Below are 21,836 nucleotides of genomic sequence, written 5' to 3'. Positions count from 1 at the left end.
AGGGTGTGCACACGTATGCAACCAGCATATTGTACATTTTTTATTTTTTATATTTTTCCCCTAACAGATTTGTTTGTTTTTCAATTGAATTGTACAGGTTATAGGTCACATTAAAGGTGTGAAAAGTTTTGAAATGATTTATTGTGGTCTCATTTTTTATATCAGAAAAACGTGGCATTTTAACAGAGGGCGTCTGCACTTTTTATATCCACTGTATGTATGTGTATGTATATATATATATATATATATATATATATATATATATATATATATAGGAACAGTAGTTTTATTCACCCTAGGTTGAACATTTAATTCATGTTATTGAGTTTTGCTGATGTGATAGTACACATGTTATATACATTGCACTTTGTGATCTTTGTCATGCTTTTTATATAGGGAACGCTAAAGGAAAAGGAAAAAAACAGAAATGTCAACATCTATCAGACATAAGAAGACAGAATGAGACAACTGCATTATCTAATCACATTAAGAAATAAGGTAGTGTACATGGTTTTAAATTCGATGTTTTATATGTAATGAAACTATTGACAAGAGGTGGCGATGTAAAAACTTTAACTGAAAAAGAGGAATACAGATGGACAACAATGTTTAAGGTAGATTTAAAGCCAGGCTTGAATGATACTGCCTCAATTAAGTCCATATTAAAATGTAAGGGAGTGAAGCATTAATTGTTTTTATTTGTTGAGGATGATCATGTGATGATATGACGTTATATAAGTGACTCTGTTAATGTGAGCAGTGATTATTGTCTGATGAAGTACTTGTGTGAATTCTGAGTTGTGCCATTAAAGTATTAATTCTTTTAGCTGTTTTTTTTTTGTGTGTTTTGGCTATATACAGACCCTTAAATGGAACCACAATTTCAATTACTGTGCTGTTTATTAAGTATTCACTGCTCTGTCTACATCCCTCAAATCTCATACACTTAGTGTTTGATGTTTTAATTAGCATAATATTACCCCCATGCCTAGCAGGTCAATTTAGTCAAATTATTTTCAGATGAAAAAGATAAATCAGAAAGAGATTATCTATACAAGTATTGCTCAAAGATAGAGCCGTGCAGGCCACCCTAATTACAACCCTGACTTGTCACCTGTCTAATTGCTCTATGATACTTGTCACATGCTGCTTGTATGCCATGCAGCTGTCTAATTAAATGATCAGTGTTTTGTGTATGATCCTATAAAAGGCTAAAGACAGGTCTACATAAATTACCTTACACCACACTCGTAGTTAATAGTGTTATTATATTATTATAGAACAGCTGATCAGAGGTAGTTTTACACCTGTTTTTGACAAGTGCATGCTTATATATGGCATTATATCCCAAACTTTCCAGTTCTGACAATCATTTACTCAAAATTGCTTCTGTCATTATTTTTCTACAATAAAAGAGATAACTTATGGGGCTAAATGATTTGGGGTTTGTCCCTATTCCCTTTTTACTTAAAGAATGGTTTAACAAGTACAAGCCTTCAATATTGAGGAAGATGATCCAGGGAAAATAAGAGATGCAATACTACTGTAAGTTCTTGGGTCATTATTATTAATTATATGTCCTCTCTGTGCTTTGCTTGGGACCAGTTTGCATATTACTTTTTCAACAGAACTTAATTTATTTTCAGTATCTGCAGTTATCCAGATGTTACTGGCCCAAATATCCACCCCTTTGTAGATCCAAACTATTTTGTATATTTTATCTTGCAAATAATCAGCAATCTGCTGTGTTTGAGAATACATTTTCTATACATAGTTTATGAATATGCATGCCTTTCTTCTTTCCACATTATATATATATATATATATATATATATATATATATATATATATATATTTATTTATTTATTTATTATTACTCTAAATACCTTTATATAAATGTTCTCCATTTTTTTTCTGGATTGTCTCTCACACAATGTTCAGTCTTTCCAGTTTATTTATTTCAATTATCAAAGTTATAGTTCAACCTTATTTCCATTTCTTATATTTTTAATCTCTGATTTAAGTATCATGCTGTCTTGGTAAACCATCATCATGGCCTTGTTTACTGAGATCCTTATTTTATATATTTTCCAATTTGTTTTTGTATTCAGATTATCTTCCTTTCAAATTGTGCCACATTCCTTCCATTGTCTTATCACTGATTGCATCCATGCAACTAGCTCTACATAAAGAATTATTTGCTTTCATGTAGTCTGTTATTAACTGTCCGTATATTGGTTGAGATTTAAGTGTCACAGAGTTATCTAGCGAAAGTTTAATATTTATGACTCCATTATCAGTGCCATGAAAGATGGCAAAACTGATATGAAATAACAATCATATCCTTGGGAATGAAAACAATATCTAGTAGGTTCATTTCCCTGGTAAACTGGGTTATAATCTGCAAAAATAGTTTTTCTTATAAATGCATTTTCCTTATTATTATTATATCTTCTTCTTCTTTTGGCTGTTCCTGTTAGGGGGTCACCTCAGTGGATCATCTGTTTCCATTTTCCTGTCCTCTGCAGCTTGCTCTGTCACACCAACCACCAGAACTCTCACCACATCTACAAACCTTATCGTAGGCCTTCCTCTTTTCCTCTTACCTGGCAGCTCCTTCCTTAACATCCTTTTCCCAATATATCCAGCATCCCTCCTCAGCACATGTCCAAACCAATGCAATCTCGTCTCTCTGGCTTTGTCTCTAAACCATCCATCCTGACCTGACCCTCTAATATACTGATTCTTAATCCTGTCCATCCTCATCACACCCAATGCAAATCTTACAATTTTTAAGTCTGCCACCTCCAGCTCTGACTCCTGCCTTTTTGTGAATGTCACTGTCTCCAACCCATTTAACATAGCTGGTCTCACTACCCTCTTGTAGGCCTTCCCTTTCACTCTTACTGGTACCTGTCTGCCACATATAACTCCTGACACTCTTATCCACTCCACCCTGCCTGTACTCTTTTCTTCACCTCTCTTCCACACTCACCATTACTCTGAATTGATGACCCCAAGTATTTAAATTCATCCACCTTTGCCAACTCTACTCCCTGCATCCTCACTATTCCTCTATCCTCTTCCTCATTCATACACATATATTCTCTATTAGTCCTGCTGACCTTCATTCCTGTCCTCTCTAAGACATATCTCCACCTCTCCAGGGTCTCCTCAACCTGTTCCCTATTTTCACTTCAGATCACAATGTCATCAGCAAACATTATAGTCCATAGAGACTCCTGTCTGATCTTGTCTGTCAACCTGTCCACTACCATTGCAAATACAAAAGGGCTCAGAGCCAATCCTTGATGTAATCCCACATTCATCTTAAATGCATCCATCACTCCTACTGCAGACCTCACCACTTTCACACTACCCTCGTACATATCCTGTACCACTAGTACATACTTCTCTGCTACTCCCGACTTCCTCATACAATACCACAACTCTTCTCTAGGCACCCTGTCATATGCTTTCTATAAGTCCACAAAGACACAATGCAACTCCTTCTGACCTTCTCTATACTTCTCCATCAGCACCCTCAGAGCAAACATTGCTTCTGTAGTGCTCTTTCCCAGCATGAAACCATACTGCTGATCACTAATCATCACCTCCTTTCTTAACCTAGCTTCCAATACCCTTTCCCATAACTTCAGGCTGTGACTGATCAATATTATCCCTCTGTAGTTACTACATCTCTGCACATCACCCGTATTCTTATACATCACTATCAAAACAATTCTTCTTCACTCCTCAAGTATCCTCTCACTTTCCAAGATTCCATTAAACATGCTGGTTAAAAACTCCACTGCTATCTCTCCTAAACACCTCCATGCTTCCACAGATATGTCATCTGGACCAACAGCCTTTAGATTCTTCATCCTCTTCATAGCTGTCCTTACTTCCTCCTTGCTAATCTGCTGCACTTCCTAATACAGTATCCCCACATCAACCAACCTTCTCTTTCTCATTCTCTTCATTCATCAGCCCCTCAAAGTACTCTTTCCATCTGCCCAACACACTCTCCTTGCTTGTGAGTACATTTTCCTCATTTTCCTTTATCATCTTTACCTGCTGCACACCTTTCCCAGCTTGGTCCTTCTGTCTAGCCAATCGGTACAGGTCTTTTCTCCCTCCTTTGTGTCCAACCTTTCATACAACTCTCCATATGCCTTATCCTTAGCCATCGCCACCTCTCTCTTTGTCATACATCTCATCTCTTTATACTCCTGTCTACTTTTTTCATCTCTCTGACAATCCCACTTCTTTTTCACCAACCTCTTTCTCTGTATACTCTTCTGTACTTCCTTATTCCACCACCAGGTCTCCTTGTCCTCCTTCATCTGTCCAGATGTCACACCAAGCACCTTTCTAGCCATCTTCCTTACCATCTCTGCTGTAGTTACCCAGCTATCTGGTAACTCTTCACTGCCACCCAGTGCCTGTCTTAACTGTTCCCTGAACTGCATTTCACAATCACCCTTTTTCAACTTCCACCATTTGATCCTTGGCAGTGTCCTTACAGTCCTCCTTCTTTTCTTGATCAACAATGTCATCCTGCAGATCCCCATCCTATGCTGCATAACTACGCTTTCCCTGTAAACACTTTACAGTCTCCAATCTTCTTAAAATTGGTCCTCCTGCAAAGCATATAATCCACGTGTGCATCTTCCTCCACTCTTGTATGTCACCCTATGCTCCTCCCTCTTCTTAAAATATGTATTCACTATAGCCATGCCCTTTCTTTTCACAAAATCCACTACCATCTGACCTTCTGCATTCCTCTCATTAACATCATACCTACCTATCACTTCATCATCCCCTATGTTCCCTTCATCAACATGCGCATTGAAATCCACTCCAATCACCAGTCTTTCACCTTTGGACAGACTGACACCACTTCATCCACTCACTCCAAAATTTTTATTTCTCATCCATCACACCATCAACTTGCAGAGCATATGCACTAACAACACTCATCATCATACCATCAATTTCCAGCTTCATAAACATCACTCTGTCTGACACTCTTTTCACCTCCAAAACACTCTTGGCATGCTGTTCCTTCAGGATAACCCATACCCCATTTCTCCTCCCATCCACACCATGATAGAACAATTTGAACCCACCTCCGATAAACCTGGTCTTACTTCCCTTCCATCTGGTGTCTTGCACATACAATATATCAGCCTTCCTTCTCTCCATCATATCAGCTAGCTCTCTCCCTGTACCAGTCATACTACCAACGTTCAAAGTTCCTACCCTCAGTACCACTCTCCTGACCTTCATCCTCTCTTCCTGCCTTTAAACATGTCTGCCCCATCTTCTTCTCCTTCTCCTTCGGCCAACATAGCCCAATTTCCACCAACACCCTGTTGGCTAACAGTACTGGTAGCAGTCGTTGTTAACCCAGGCCTCGAGCAAACTGATAAGGAATTCTGTATTGTTGCCTGTATATGTCATTTACAAAGCTTTTGCACTGGATGCCCTTCCTGATGTAACCCTCCCCATTTATCAGGGCTTGGGACCAGCATGAAGAAATGTACTGGCTTGTGCATCCTCAGTGCCTGGGTTCTTACTATTATTATATAACAAAGATTATTCCTAGCTATGTCTGGAAAATCCAGGTCCCCAACTATTGTCATTTCCTTTCTGTGCTTCATGTGAGAAATTGGTGCATTTCTCTAGGTCATCAGCACTAGACACTGGTAGTCTACATACTTGAGTAATAGTAATCTGTTCCGGGGTTGTCTTTATTGTCATGGTTACACAAGCTACAATATTAATGCTAACATCAAACATGTAATAACTACAGTTCTTGTATCAGTCTTTAATCCCTTTCATGATACCTCCAACCTGTTTTAATTACAATACTAGTGAAGGTAAAACATTTATACTCAAACTGGTTTCTGATCATTGTTGTTTAATCACGCTTCATTGATGAACACATAACAAGGGTATGTATGCCAGGGAGAAGCGATTTACATGAAAGTCTGGGATTACACTGACTACTTAGGAAAACAGCATTCCTAATTTTTTGAATTGTTTGTGACCACACATTGTGCCTCTGAGTAAATATATGGCTGTAAGTCTAAGGAAGTACATTATCATTGAAGCAGATATCAAAAAATTAAATTTCATTGTTGTTAGAAAATCATAAACAAGGGATGATGATCTCAAAATAAAGAGAAGAAAACAGCTGCAGTGCTGCAAATATCTTATACTGTGTGAGGAAATATTAGTGTAACTGTTTTTAATATACCATTCATCAACACATCTACTTGCAAATTAAAAGGGACACATTTCAGAACTTGGTCCTGTTGAGCCTTTAATGTGAATCAGTGTAATGTCATATATTTAATATATGTAATCTACTTTTTCTTCTGTGTCTCTGGAAAATAATGACAGTAATCTCAAGTGTGTGTTGTTAATGCCCTGGTTCAAATCCAGAGAATGCGCTGTTCATGTGAATGTATTGATGTTTAAGGAGCACATGTTCATATTGCAACCCAACAAAGTTGAGGAAACGTCAGAGATGTACATTTTAACTACCTGTTTCATAATGTTTTTTCTCTCTTCATCCTTTGCACACCTTTGGTTTTGCACACTTGACGAACAGTGGTCCCTAGCAGCAGGAGCAGCTGGTGACTTCAAATCAAAGGGGGCTGCAGGAGACAGCTGAATGGGTGAGGGCAACTAGAAAGGGGCAAAGCTGTGCTCAAAACCACAAAAACTGTGACTTTAATTAAATATTCTGCTCTGGGTACCAAATCATCATTATAAGAGTACAATCAAGACAAAAATGAAGTGGAGAAGAAAAAATATATTTCAATGCATTGGCTGCATGACAGCTTACTTAATGTCTAGATGGAAAGAAAAAGGTTGTGAGGCATGAAAAAATAAATTACTTTTTAAATACATTACTGGAATGCCAGTCAAAATTAAGTATAAAAGAACAAGCAGCATTAAACTCAAACCACTTCTTGTACTGCAGTTCCAATTACAATTTATACTCAGCTATTCCTGCTCAAGATATAAAGAGCTTTACAAACTTCAACAAGATTAATGAACAAAAACTAGATTTTTTGATAGAAATAGTATTAGAAAGCTTACACACAAAATCAAGATTTGGCCAGGAGAACATGTTTTTCAAGCATCAACAGATGAAAAGTGAAAGTTTTTTTTAAATATCTTGCTTGAAATTATGAAGTCGGTGTGCCCAACTAGAAGAAAAACACTCAGAAATAAGTATCAGAAAAGGTCAGAGGATATACCACCAGCTTGCTGATCAACAGAAACTGCAACCTTAATGTAGGTATTGAAATAAGCATTAAATTATAAACAAAATGTATGTGTAGGGGAAGAATGAAATAACGTTTTTTGTGATACAAAGATAGACCAAGGGATAGGAAAACTATAGTAGTAAGGAGCCAACAATAACTGTATCCTTCTTAAAGTACCCCAAAGATTGCTATGCAGTACTATCATGTACCACATATTTATATATGTGTGGTGACAGAAGCATGGCTTCAGAGCAATGAAAGCAGTCCTTATCTTCCTGGTATAATATGTAAATTTATCTTCAGACCTACTGACATTCATAGGGTAGTATCAATTTTTGTCAAGAATATCATCATCATGAGAGATTCTTTGGGACACATCAGTTAACATCAAGAAATCCAAATCACAAACAAGACTAATTACCACTTTAGAGCTAACTAAAGAACACCCTTTATGTCTCCTTCTGAGCATGATAATTACCTTAGCACATTGGTTGAAATTCTCATTAAAGCCAATACTTTTCTACTTGTGGACTTCAACTATCCATTAATAAACTGGCTGACCTACACTGCAAATGCTCGGCATGCCCAGTAGTTCCTTGACATTACAAATGCTAAATGTCTTTCACAGATAGATAGCTATCCTAGTAGGAACCCCAAGATCCTGGATCTAGTCCTCACAGATATGGCCATTAGTTACAAACCTCTGTACGTATTATCATGTCTTGTTAAATCAGATAATAATTTGGTGACCTTTTCTTTAAAACTGACGATATTTCCCCTGTAAATGGTTCTGTATTTAGGGACTTCTCAAGACCAAACCTTCTTCAATTACTTAATGACTTAAATACATTCTTTTGTGATCCTCCTCCTAAGGATCCCATTGCTTAGGCTGTTACATCTGCCTTTGACTTCCACTCCCACATAAATAGTTGTATTGATAAGGTAGTCTCTATCTGCATCAAGTATAATGAGAACTTTGAAAACAACCCCCTGTGGTGACATATAAATGCATTATATGACATCAGAAAGGAAGTGCTTAATGCTTAAGAGGTTTCATTCTACCTACCTTAAGAGTATGCTTAAGCAAATTAACGGAGAGCTTCAGGCTACCATTAGGAATCTCAGAGATGAGAATGAACTTAAAATAGTCACTGAAACCAAAAGTATCTACAAATCTTTCTTTAACTAATAGGCTAACTAACAGTTATTGCCAATTTTACTCCACCATCAGTAGTTGTTATTCCACAGGTTCTACAATCCTAGCCACCCCCTTCAATTACTATAGAACAAGTTCTCGCAGCCCTCTCAAAAACTAAGAATACTTCATCCATGGACCCTGGTAATGTACCTGATTTCATGATTATCAGTGCCAAATATGGCCCTTCTGAACTGCTAACTTGTTTAATATAAGCCTCTCCACTATTTAGACTCCTGAAGCCTGGAAAACAGACAATGTAATGCCATTACACAAGGGTAGCCCAATCACAAACCACGGAAACTACAGACCCTTTAGTCTCACTAGCCTCAAATAAAAAGCTATGGAACGCATTATTTCAGACTTCATTAACTTGGACATTGAAAATCCCTTAACCTTGGGCTCTCATCAATTTGGGGTTGTCAAAGGCAGGTCCTGCCTCTTTAACCTCGTTAATGTCTTTGAAGAAGTAACCAAAACAGTGGATTGTGTTTAAGTAGTCATAAAACATATCTAGACCTATCCCAGGTCTTTGACACTATTTGCCATGTAGGCATTATTGACAGATATGTAAAAATGAAAATAGCCTTATATTATGCAGTGGATAGCTAACTGGTTTTCTGACAGAACCCATGTAGTTAGAGTTGCAGATGCCACTACTAAAAACAAACAAACAAACAAAAAATACCAGTGGCTTACCACAGGGCTATACTTAACTAAGTTTGTAAATAACTGTAAGTTCAGTGTTGCTATTCAATCTACAACTGAATCATAACTGTTCCAGCATGGGTTAGACCATGTTAACAAATGGCACAAAGATAATGCTCTCAAATTAAATATAAAAAAGTGCAGCATAGTTCATTTTGGTAAACAAAACAGTTTCACATACCATATAGGTGATGCATCCCTCAGATTAGTGCCTGTTCTAAGGGATTTAGGCACTCTTCTGGATAATTTCTTATCATAGTCATGATGCCTCCACAATAGTTCAGAAAACCTTTTATCTAACTCATCTAATTTTTAAGGGTATCTCTACTAGACCCAGAAAGTCTCAATTCCCCTTTACTCGTATCTTAATAGAAGCACTATTGAATATAGCATACCATGTGGCTTGTATTTGTGTAAATATTTCACAAAACAGATGACTAAAAAAGATCAGTGGCCTCAAAAATCTCAGTTATCAGGAGAGACTCTCAACCCTTTCTCTGAACTCATTCTATTACAGACTGATCTGCAGGGATCTATGTGCAGTCTTTTGAGCCATGAAAGATCTAACCCTAATTGACCTCTTATTCCTTCACAGAACTAATGGAACCTCAAATACTCAGGTAACAAAACTGGACCTTCATCAGCAGATAAACAACGCACATTGGAGTGATAGATTCATATCCTAACATTTTACTCAATTATTTTATAAACTTCCACTACACGTCAAACACAGCATACCCTTGCCAGTTTCAAAGTAAACGTAGATAATTGGATGGGTACCCTCAAATTCTCCCATGGTCTATATTGTCTTGCCCTCTTTGAGGCCAGAGATAACATTTGAATAGGATTTTTTGTCTTGGCTTATAATGGTCTGCAGATTGTTTGCCTAGTATTTATGAACTGATATGTTAGACTACAAGTGTTGTTATTTTTATATTTCTTTATTTGATGGCAAAAAGACATTTAGTGTGCGTGTGTGTGTGTGTGTGTGTGTGTGTGTGTGTGTGTGTGTGTGTGTGTGTGTGTGTGTGTGTCTGTGTGTGTGTGTGTGTGTGTGTGTGTGTGCCTGTTTGTATGTATATGTGAATAAGTCTCCCTACTTGAGTGTACACTTTTGTTTGCAACCTTCTGTGTATACTTGTGTATCTGTGACTCTGCATGCTTGAATGTATGTCTGTGTATAGACATTATTATGTAAAATACTTCCTCGGCATGTGCTACAGCAACTTTGAAACTTTAGGTGATGGAACTATTCTACATTAAAAATATGAAAAATTTGTATATACTAATATACAATTCCCACTACCCCTCCTCCTCAGGTTCTTCCACCTCCCACCTCCCTCTCTTCTCTCTCAAACACATACCTGTATCTACTATAAAAAAATTCCTTCAAAAATTAAAACCTTGCTCTAATGCCCCTGATAATATCCCTTCCTTATTCCTAAAGACAGCTGCTGAAGCCATTGTTCCTCATCTGTATACTTATAAACCGGTCAATCCAAGAAGGTTATGTACCCCAAATTTGGAAAAAAGCCTACAGTACTCACCTCCACAAAGGAAACAATAATAACATCTCCAACTTTAGACCTATTGTCATCTTATCTCCCATTTCTAAACTACTTGAAAAATGTAGCCACATACAACTATTACCATACCTCACCGACAGTCACCTACTAACCCCAACACAACATGGATTCAGACCCGGTCACAGCACTTCTACTGCACTACTCTCCTTGAAACTGTAAATAAAGCCAGAGACTCCAACTGCATTGTCTCCACCCTCCTCCTAGGCCTTTCTAAGGCTTTCAATACTATCTCCCACTCCCTCCTGCTGACCAAACTCTCTAACCTACATCTTTCACCCTCTTGTATCAACTGGTTTACCAGTTATCTTTCCATCAGGCAACAATCTGTCAAATGGGAGAAATCTACTTCCTCATTCCCCAACACTGTCACTGGTGTTCCCCAGGGTTCCATATTAGGTCCCTTACTGTTCAACATTTTCATTAATGACTTCCACCACAATATCCCAAATGGTAAAATAGTCCAATATGCAGACGATTCAACAATTATCTGTGCTGCTAACTCCATTCCTTCCCTTATAAAACTAACTCAAGATGTCTTCTCAACCACTGAAAAATGGATGCATGATAACCAGATAGCTCTCAATCCATCAAAAACCAAACTCATGTTAATTCACACCATCCAAAAGCATAACTATCAACATAAATTCCTTCCTCATAACCAGTCACAACAACACATCCCTTGAAATTTTTTTCAGTGCTAAACTGTTAGGAGCTCTCATCGATAATCAGCTTAAATTTGATTCCCATATACAAACAAACATTAAAAAAACACATCAGAAATTTGGTATATTTGCTTCCTCTCCCCACCCACTAGACTCCTCCTCTCTACCACATACCTCATCCCTTCTCTCCTTTATGGTGCCCCACTCTTAACCAACCTACAATCCTCTATCAAAACAAAACTCTCCTCCTGCTACAACAAAATCAACAAATTCACCACTGGGCACAGATCCTCCTCCCATCACTGTACTGCCCTCCACAAACTAAACTGGCTAGAGCTTCCCAACTACCTTATCTACACTCAACTAACTCATGCTCATAAGCTCATTTTCAAGCCCTCACTCTGCCCCTCGCTCGCCTCAACCTTCACCATGCACCAACCTAGCAGACCCCTAAGAACCAGCACTCAGAACCTAATTGAACTCCACAAACCTGCCCGTCCAGCAGGCAAACTCTTACTCTCCTTTTCCCTTGCCCGTCGCTGGAGCTCCCTCCCACCTCATATCCGCAGCACCAGCAGCCTCCCCATCCTTAAAACTCTCCCCCACTCACATTTATCATCTCTCTGGGAATGCTCATGTTCCCATCCTGCATAACATCCCCAGCTGCTGCCTTACCCCATTAGTCTACAATCACATCCCCGCTATGGGAACATACACACTGTAAACAACCACTTATATTTAATATCTTCTGTACATACCTACTAACTATTGTCTTTAATTTAACATCTTTTCTAGTGAATATAGAGATTAAAAATTATAAATTTATATGAATTGTTGCATTTGGCTCTTCTTTGTATTCCAGTTGTATTAACATTTACTTGTGCTTATATGTACTCTTCTGGTAATTTAACAGACTGTTATTTTATTTCAAACTTTTATACTTTATATTGTATCTATGGAGCTTTTCTCCCCAGGACTCCACTGAAAATGGGCTCATTCAGCCCAATGGACCATCCTGGCAAACAAACTTCAAATAAATAAATAATAAATAAATAATAATAAAACAAATACAAAACAATTTAATTGATGTACCATTATCTAAGCTCAATAATGTCCTTCAGGGTAGACTTGAGAGAGAAATAATGGACATTCCAGAAGTGGAGAGGTCCTCAGCCTCTAATATCAGATCTCACAACACCACTGGGGACTGTAACATCCACTCTGTCAGGCATCATTGCTTGGATTAGCAATGGGTGTTTCAAGCTGCCTTTGCAACGTTCAATGTATTACCTCTATTTATAGATAAAGTTCTAAAAAGATCAAGATTAAGGTGGTAGAAATACAGAGGTTACTTGCTTGTATTTGTATTTACATGAATAATAGCAGGAGAATTTCCCTTAAGTTCTACACAAATTTATCCTAACTTATATAAATGTCACCCATGACTTCCACGATCTCCATTGAAAATAGGCATGATGCTTAGATCTTCAAAATCAGCACAACACATCAAAAACATAAATGAAGGTAAACGTATAAACATGCACATTTAGATACACACATTTAGACAAATACAACTGAATGTACATATATAAATACTATGAAAACATATATAAATAAGGATATCGGACATAGGTGCACATAGCTAAACACACTCCCATTGATATGGACTATACATTGTTTTTGAGAAATGGGCACAGGCAATATTGTTGTACCCCTGTACTCAGGTATATAGCTATCAAAAGTAATGCATAGATACAGTATATACATTTTTACCTGCAACTTTGGAAAAAAGAATTACAGAAAATATACTTGTTTTGTATAGATATCAAAATGCAATACATATCTTAACCCCATTCTTTATCTAAAATAACTTTCTTTGTATAATCTGCCTGTCTTGCTAATAAGGTAAGGAGGAATACGGAATAAAGGCATAAATCCAAATATATTAAATCCCTGGAGATATGCTACTGACTTTCATATATGAAAATGCAAGGCAGAACTTGTCTGCTTTTTATCAGACACTTTAAATGCCAGTACGCATTTATTTATATTTTAAAGACATACTGTGTTTTATTTACTATAATTCCTTTTCAGTGCTGTGCCTCTTGCAGAATTGTTGGATACACAAGAATAAAGGCAGGCTGCTTTTGCTTTATTTCCAGTGCTGTGCATGATTAGTTTATTTCTATATCAAATCTTACCCAATAATAACAATATACCCAGAGAAATGCTGAAACAAGTTTCATTTGGAATAGCTGTAACAGTAACAAAAAATACGTTGAAGCTGCGGACTCTTATCAAAAGGAAAAAAAGCAAAAGATTCCGGGTCTGATGGGTAGGGTGCAACCTGATTTCAGAAATAGACCACAACAACAAACAAATGCAATTCCAGTGGATGTCTCTTAAAAAAAAAAAAAAAAAAAAAAACTCTGTAAACTGCATAGTTCCTGACTAAAACATCTGCCACCATATTGCATTTGTTGCAATTGTATCACTTTATAATGCATGCATTATATTGTTCTCAGTATAAAAAGCCCTGTGCAGTGTCATTTAAATGCAAGACCTACTACTTCAGGGAATTGACATACTTCATACATTACAGTCCATAAAACTGAAAAGAGGTTTATGCATCAGTATAAACTGGGCAGTAAAGGAATGACAGTGCAGAAAAAATAATGGCTACTTACAGCAGTCAACATATGTACTGCATTCTATATGTCATGCAGTGGCACAGTTGCAACCTATTTATTTACATGCTTTTTTTTTTTCTTATAGCATTCATAATTTCTTCAGACAACTTGCAGCGAAATTGTTCTGATTTATAACCTAGGTCTTCAAAACAGCAATTCACTTTTAGAAAAAAGTGAAATAAGACTGGAAACCACACAATCCTTGCTGAATATGTTTATCTGAATCCTGCCCACCCTAGTCGTGCACTGATCCAATCCAAACTCTACACAATAGCTTTATTTAGCGATGCCATTAAATAAAGTGTGTACACATATTTCGCACATACAAAAACACATGCATAGCACAAGATTTGTTCCCTTCCCTGGCCCTAAATCTAACTCTAGCCCACAAAAGCTTGAACATGTACTTTTACTCCAATGCCAAGATGTATATCCTAAATTTTTAGCATTTCCATACAGTCCCTCTTAACAAAGCTAAATACATATCTTTAGTAAACAAAGCAAAAAAGTTGAGTACTATACCAAAGTCCAGCCTACGATTCCAAAATCAAAAATGCACCAAAAAACGTGGCAAGGACACTGCTATTCCTTAAAATCTTTATTGCACATAAACACAAGATGAGCGCTTTCGGGACTTCTCCCTTCATCAGATAAAATTACAATAAAACAACCCCTTCTTTTAAACTAGTGCATATCCAATAGGATTCAGTAAAAAGCCCGCCTTTTTTGAAGGGTGGGCTTAACAGGTATCACATCATTTAAACCTGGTGTACGATTGGCCATAAGCTCAATGATCCATCTGGATTCTGCTAATTCTGTCAAATGCTTCACATCACCCCCTCTAGTGGTAAGCCTTATGTTTACTATAGCCCTGAAAGTGAATTTGTGTGTTGCATTATCCATCACATGTCTGCTCAAAGCATTATGCACATTCCCATTCCTAATGCTAGATAGGTGCTGTAATATCCTAGTCTTTAACATCTGGTTAGTTTTCCCTACATAAAAACTAGGGCAATGGCTACACTCAGCTAAATATACTATATCCATCGTTCGACAGGTAGCCCTCCCTTTTAACACAAATTGCCTATGTGTGACAGGATGCTCAAAGTTAGTCTTCTTATTAATGTTGCCACAAGCTTTGCACCTCCCACACGAGAATGTGCCCGTCGTTATTGTTGCCAATGTATTTTGACAACTTAGCCTTTCTTTGCATAACAAATCCTTCAGATTCTTGTTTCTTCTATATCTGAAGTTAGTTCTACAACCTACTATATCACTCAGCCCTTCATCACTAGTCAGAATGTTCCAGTTATTCTGTACAACATTACAGATATCACCTATGTTGCTACTGTAGGTAAACATTAACTGGGGACTCCTTACAACTGTGGGTCTTTTATTTTTGTCTATCAGGGCTGGAGTGCGTCTAAGCCAAGGTTTATATTTGCTTTCCCTAAAGCCTTTGCTGGTGTTTATCAGCTTATCCACTTTATCTTCCCGATAACCCCTCTGTTGTAAACAGCCCTTAAGTGTAGCTAGTTCTTTATCATAATCACCATTTTCCAAACATATCCTGGAGATCCTACTCGCCTGCCCCTGTACAATATTTGAATATGTATAACGTGGATGCATGCTATCATATGACAGTATCGTGTTCTTCCAACATTCTTTCTTGTATAGTTTTGATGTGAAACCATCTACACTCTGTGCTGAGTTTACATCCAAAAAATCTATAGAGTCAAAGGAGGCTTTTAAAGTGAACCTAAAGAATGTTGTGGTCGAATGTAAAAAACTCACAAATTTCTGTAACATGTTCAAATTTCCATTCCATAATATAAAGACGTCGTCCACAAAACGCACATACATCTTTATATATCCCTTCCATGCATCATTACTCAATGTGTGGTTTTTCTCCCATTGGGCAAGGACTAGATTAGCATAAGTGTTGGCACAAGGGGTGCCCATGGCTACCCCCTGTGCCTGTCTATATATAGACTCTGCTCCTATGAAAATATTGTTCTCCAATACCAATAGCAGAAGTTCCTTTATTAGGCTAATCTTGACCTCAGCAACTCCTAGGTCATTCAAGAGGGTACTTAACATATCCACTCCATATTCATTGTTAATGACTGTGAATAAGTTGTTTATATCTAGGGTGGCCATCAATAACTTATCCTTCTTATCCATATCATCTACCCTACCCAACTTCATCAAGAAGTCACCTGTGTCCAATAAAATATTCTCAATCTTTTCAACATAGGGTTTTAATTGATGTTCCAACCATATAGAGATATTCTCAGTCACCCACCCTCCCTGAAACTATGGGTCTCAGGGTGGGTTAACCAGGGACTTATGAATCTTAGGGAGTGCCTTGAAGACAGGCGTGACTGCTTTTTCTAACCAAAGAAAGTCAAAAGTATCATCAGTAATTCTCATCTCAAACTTCAGCCTTTGCAGGGCATGATGCACCCTATCTATGGCTTGTCTCACACCCAATGGATTAATCTGGGTATATGTGCTTTCGTCTTGGAGTAGTTCTCTCAATCTACTATTATACCAGGTTGTATCTAGCACAACAACCGCCCCACCCTTATCCGCCGGTTTTATTGTTAAATCTGTATTATTACATAAACTCTGCAATGCTGTCCTCTGTGTTTGAGTAAGATTGTAAAATCTGCTGGTATCTCCTTCAATGAAGTATCTTATCAAATCTTGCTCACATCCCCTAACAAACAAATTCAGGGTGGGTGTAAGTGGTGGTACAAAACTACTCGGTTTCTTTAAGGTCAAATTACCTCTATCATTATCCCCATACATCATTTTCAGAGCTACATTGCGACAGAAAAGCATGATATCCATTATTATTTCATTATATACACTGCTATTGCTGGGCACAAATGTAAGCCCTTTGTTAAGTACTGCTAACTCATCATTATTTAAAACATATGTAGATAAATTAAAAACAATACCAAAGTCCACATTATTAGTCAGTCCAACATTTTCCTCCTTTTGTCCACGCTCCGGTCCTCGCTTAACGACCTTTTCCATGCACCTTTTTTCTTCATAGGTGCTGGCAGCATCTCCAAAAAATGCTGTTTCCCCCGTTGTGTTTTCGGTCGTGCCCCCATATTGCTTCCTCCTGATAGTAAGTCATCCATCGGCGTAGCTGCTGTAGCGCAGGTTACTGTTGATACTTCCGTGGAATGTGTAATGGAAGCAGAGTTGGTAATGGGCTCTGCTGGTCGCAAATTGTTGTCATCTCTATCTGGCAGAGATTCTTTCGATGTCGCTGGCGAAGTCAACTGGACCTGCTCGCTAACTGTACATGGTTCTGGTGGGTCTGCGTGAAATACTTCTGCCTCTTGCTGATGCATTACAACAGTACTAGCATTCCATCTCACACTAACCTGTTGGCGTGCTTTCTCCCATCTGCGTACATTACCATTGGGCTGAATATCGTTCGACTGTACTCCATTAGTTCTGGGCCAAACGAAGATATTACCTTTGGTAAAATCTTCAAAGTCTCTCTGTATTTTACCCAGTTTTTGCTTCTTCAAACGTTCATCATTATTAGCAAAAGTGACATACAACTGATGCAGGCGTTCTATGCTCCTTCTATCTACATAGTCTTTTTCCAGCTTACTCTGAAGCTCAGCTACTTCTTTTTTCAGCTTTTCAATATCCGGTGCAAAATAATCATTCAGCAACTCCATGTATTTGAAACTAGTGTTGATGTTTAATGATTGCCACTTAGCCAGTAAATCCGGATAACGATCACCCTGTGCTGGCATACAGAGGATCCTCATCCCTCTAGGAACAATGCCATAATCTATGCAAGCCTCTAGATGAAAGTTCTGCCATTGTAAACGTTGTAGCTTGCTTACCTTAAAGCTCAGATCTCTAGTCATTTCATCAAAAGTTTTATCTACTACTGCTGGAACTTGTCGCTCCATTCTTCCTTCTCCTTGGAGTGCAAAACCCAAGTTCAAAAGCGGGTTCTCACTTTCAGTATATTTTTTGTAGCTCCACATAGCAGTCTCTCCTCTTCCACCTCGCAAAACTGTGGAGGTAGTTTCCTCTGCATTCAACCTCCCTTCCATAGCATGTAGAGTACTCCAACAACAGGAACAGAAAACAAAGCAAAAAAGTTGAGTACTATACCAAAGTCCAGCCTACGATTCCAAAATCAAATATGCACCAAAAAACGTGGCAAGGACACTGCTATTCCTTAAAATCTTTATTGCACATAAACACAAGATGAGCGCTTTCGGGACTTCTCCCTTCATCAGATAAAATTACAATAAAACAACCCCTTCTTTTAAACTAGTGCATATCCAATAGGATTCAGTAAAAAGCCCGCCTTTTTTGAAGGGTGGGCTTAACAGGTATCACATCATTTAAACCTGGTGTACGATTGGCCATAAGCTCAATGATCCATCTGGATTCTGCTAATTCTGTCAAATGCTTCACATCACCCCCTCTAGTGGTAAGCCTTATGTTTACTATAGCCCTGAAAGTGAATTTGTGTGTTGCATTATCCATCACATGTCTGCTCAAAGCATTATGCACATCACCATTCCTAATGCTAGATAGGTGCTGTAATATCCTAGTCTTTAACATCTGGCTAGTTCTACATAAAAACTAGGGCAATGGCTACACTCAGCTAAATATACTATATCCGTCGTTCGACAGGTAGCCCTCCCTTTTAACACAAATTGCCTATGTGTGACAGGATGCTCAAAGTTAGTCTTCTTATTAATGTGGCCACAAGCTTTGCACCTCCCACACGGGAATGTGCCCGTCGTTATTGTTGCCAATGTATTTTGACAACTTAGCCTTTCTTTGCATAACAAATCCTTCAGATTCTTGTTTCTTCTATATCTGAAGTTAGGTCTACAACCTACTATATCACTCAGCCCTTCATCACTAGTCAGAATGTTCCAGTTATTCTGTACAACATTACAGATATCACCTATGTTGCTACTGTAGGTAAACATTAACTGGGGACTCCTTACAACTGTGGGTCTTTTATTTTTGTCTATCAGGGCTGGAGTGCATCTAAGCCAAGGTTTATATTTGCTTTCCCTAAAGCCTTTGCTGGTGTTTATCAGCTTATCCACTTTATCTTCCCGATAACCCCTCTGTTGTAAACAGCCCTTAAGTGTAGCTAGTTCTTTATCATAATCACCATTATCCAAACATATCCTGGAGATCCTACTCGCCTGCCCCTGTACAATATTTGAATATGTATAACATGGATGCATGCTATCATATGACAGTATCGTGTTCTTCCAACATTCTTTCTTGTATAGTTTTGATGTGAAACCATCTACACTCTGTGCTAAGTTTACATCCAAAAAATCTATAGAGTCAAAGGAGGCTTTTAAAGTGAACCTAAAGAATGTTGTGGTCGAATGTAAAAAACTCACAAATTTTTGTAACATGTTCAAATTTCCATTCCATAATATAAAGACGTCGTCCACAAAATGCACATACATCTTTATATATCCCTTCCATGCATCATTACTCAATATGTGGTTTTTCTCCCATTGGGCAAGGACTAGATTAGCATAAGTGTTGGCACAAGGGGTGCCCATGGCTACCCCCTGTGCCTGTCTATATATAGACTCTGCTCCTATGAAAATATTGTTCTCCAATACCAATAGCAGAAGTTCCTACACACACACACACACACACACACACACACACACACACACACACACACACACACACACACACTAGAAGCTCACCTTCATCTCTCTCCTGCCCAACCATACGTTATCCATCCATTGAGCCCTGTAGACAACGAGCATAACACATGTCCAGTAGTACGATATCCATTGAGCCCTGTGTAGATAACAAACCTTGCTAATGACGTTAGCTGCTGCACACGTTAAATGCGATTGGTCCAGCCTGCTGCTGACATTAGCTGCCACGCTAGTTAAATGCGATTGGTCCAGCCTGTTGCTGCAGTCCAGAGTACATCCATTCTGTGCTGTCGCCACTGTACAGACTGCTGGGCATCTGTGGGGCAGAGATGCCTTTCCCCTACTCAGACTGCTGAGAAAGCAGCCTGAGAGTGTTCCCGTGCATGCACGAAGTACTTCTGGGAATTACATTGCGGCGATCGTAACATGTTTTATTTTGTTTCTGTGTTTCCTGCACTTTTTCTTTTTTGTTTTCTAGGTGGGAGGGCTGCAGTCCTGCAGTCCTATAGCACGAGCCGCTCTTGCCTAGCAGTGGAGGAAAGTTCACATCCTAAGTTAAAAAATGATGAATTTAATATGGAATCCCATCAGTAGGACAATGGAGACTGGCACTGGTGTGGTCTTTTGGCAGTATTGCGGACAGTACTGAGTGAAGAAATGACATCTGTCTCTGTGATACAAAGTGTATGTGAAGTGGGTTTACAAAAATAGGCCACATAATGCAGGTTTCAAATGAAGTTTACAGATATCTTTAATGAATGGATTCAGAATAAATATTGATATTCACTGTGGTATATGAAATAAACAACCTAAAGTCTGTGATAAATGCTAAAATCTTACCTGTACACTATGTGAATTGGCGTTACAAAGATGTTGTGGTAAATTCACCTCTTGGCATTATTATTAAAAATATGTGCAGCACAAAAGCAGTAACATGAGCAATGTAGACATATGTGTCATATCTGCTGGAGAACTTAGTCATATCCCACAATTACTCATAATGACAACAATAACACATTTTACTGTAAACATTTTTGTCATTAGTAATTCTATATACTGTGCCAATAATGACCTCCAATTATTCTCTGTGTGTCCCCTTTTTGAACAAATGCCATTACATGAAATCCTGATGATGTGCAACCTAATGCTACTGGTGATATGTCAGTCAGATGTGAAAAGGATGAATGTGTCATGCTAGTGCTATAACTGCAGTGTTCCTTACTACTAATAGCCATTACGCATGTTACTCTGCTTTTCTGCAATACAAGGTAATTTTTATAATAATGCCTTTTGCATTTCTGTTCCATTTAGTAACATGCAAACATGGTTCATGGCTGAAGAAAAGAAGTGAAACATTTAATGTGGGCCACCTTTGGTAGCACAAACAAGCTCAGCACTGGTATGCAGTTGTCAGCACTCTGGATAGTACTGAGTGAAGAAAATGCACCTGTACATTAACTTTCCCTGTGACATAAGGTATACGTGCAGTGATTTTAAAAAAGAAAGACAGGTGATTTGGAGTTTAAATCCAGTTTGCTGATATATTTACATGGGGGGATGGTCTGAATAAACATTGACATATATTTTGGTATATGAGTGTGTTGTTGTTGGAAAGTCAGCTATTCTTAGGATTGCTAACATCATATGACCAGTTGCCTGTTTTATTTCTTATTATTTCATGTTGCCTAAAATCCTGATGATGTATGACAAAAATTAAAGTTCTGCTGTGGCAGGGGGATATGAGAAGAATGAATGTGTCAGTGTAATGCTTTTCTTGATTTAGTCAGTGCTAGATATACACTTTGGTTATTTTAATTCTCCTTTCAATTGGTTTCAGTTTTTAAATACCTTCTGTATTTGCCCACCACTCAGCAGCACACCAGTAGAGTTTACAGCCAAAGAAAAAAGTGATAAATTTAATTTCATCTGCTTTTCATGGTACAAACAACTTGACACCAGTGCATGGCCGTCAACATTCTGGCTAATACTCATTGAAGGAAATGC

The 21,836-nt window shown here is 38.0% G+C and overlaps 1 long non-coding RNA gene across 1 annotated transcript; it reads left to right on the top strand.

The window, feature by feature from the left end:
* Positions 1–400: 400 nt before the first annotated feature.
* LOC122792482 lies at positions 401–21,581 on the top strand. Its single transcript, XR_006363320.1, has 2 exons — positions 401–498; positions 21,144–21,581. It is a non-coding gene; the product is annotated as an uncharacterized LOC122792482 (long non-coding RNA).
* Positions 21,582–21,836: the final 255 nt, after the last annotated feature.

The sequence above is a fragment of the Protopterus annectens genome, chromosome 1.part2, assembly GCF_019279795.1.
Source record: "Protopterus annectens isolate FY-2018-M chromosome 1.part2, PAN1.0, whole genome shotgun sequence".
Lineage (NCBI taxonomy): Eukaryota > Metazoa > Chordata > Ceratodontiformes > Protopteridae > Protopterus > Protopterus annectens.
This window is presented reverse-complemented; position numbering and strand designations above follow the sequence as displayed.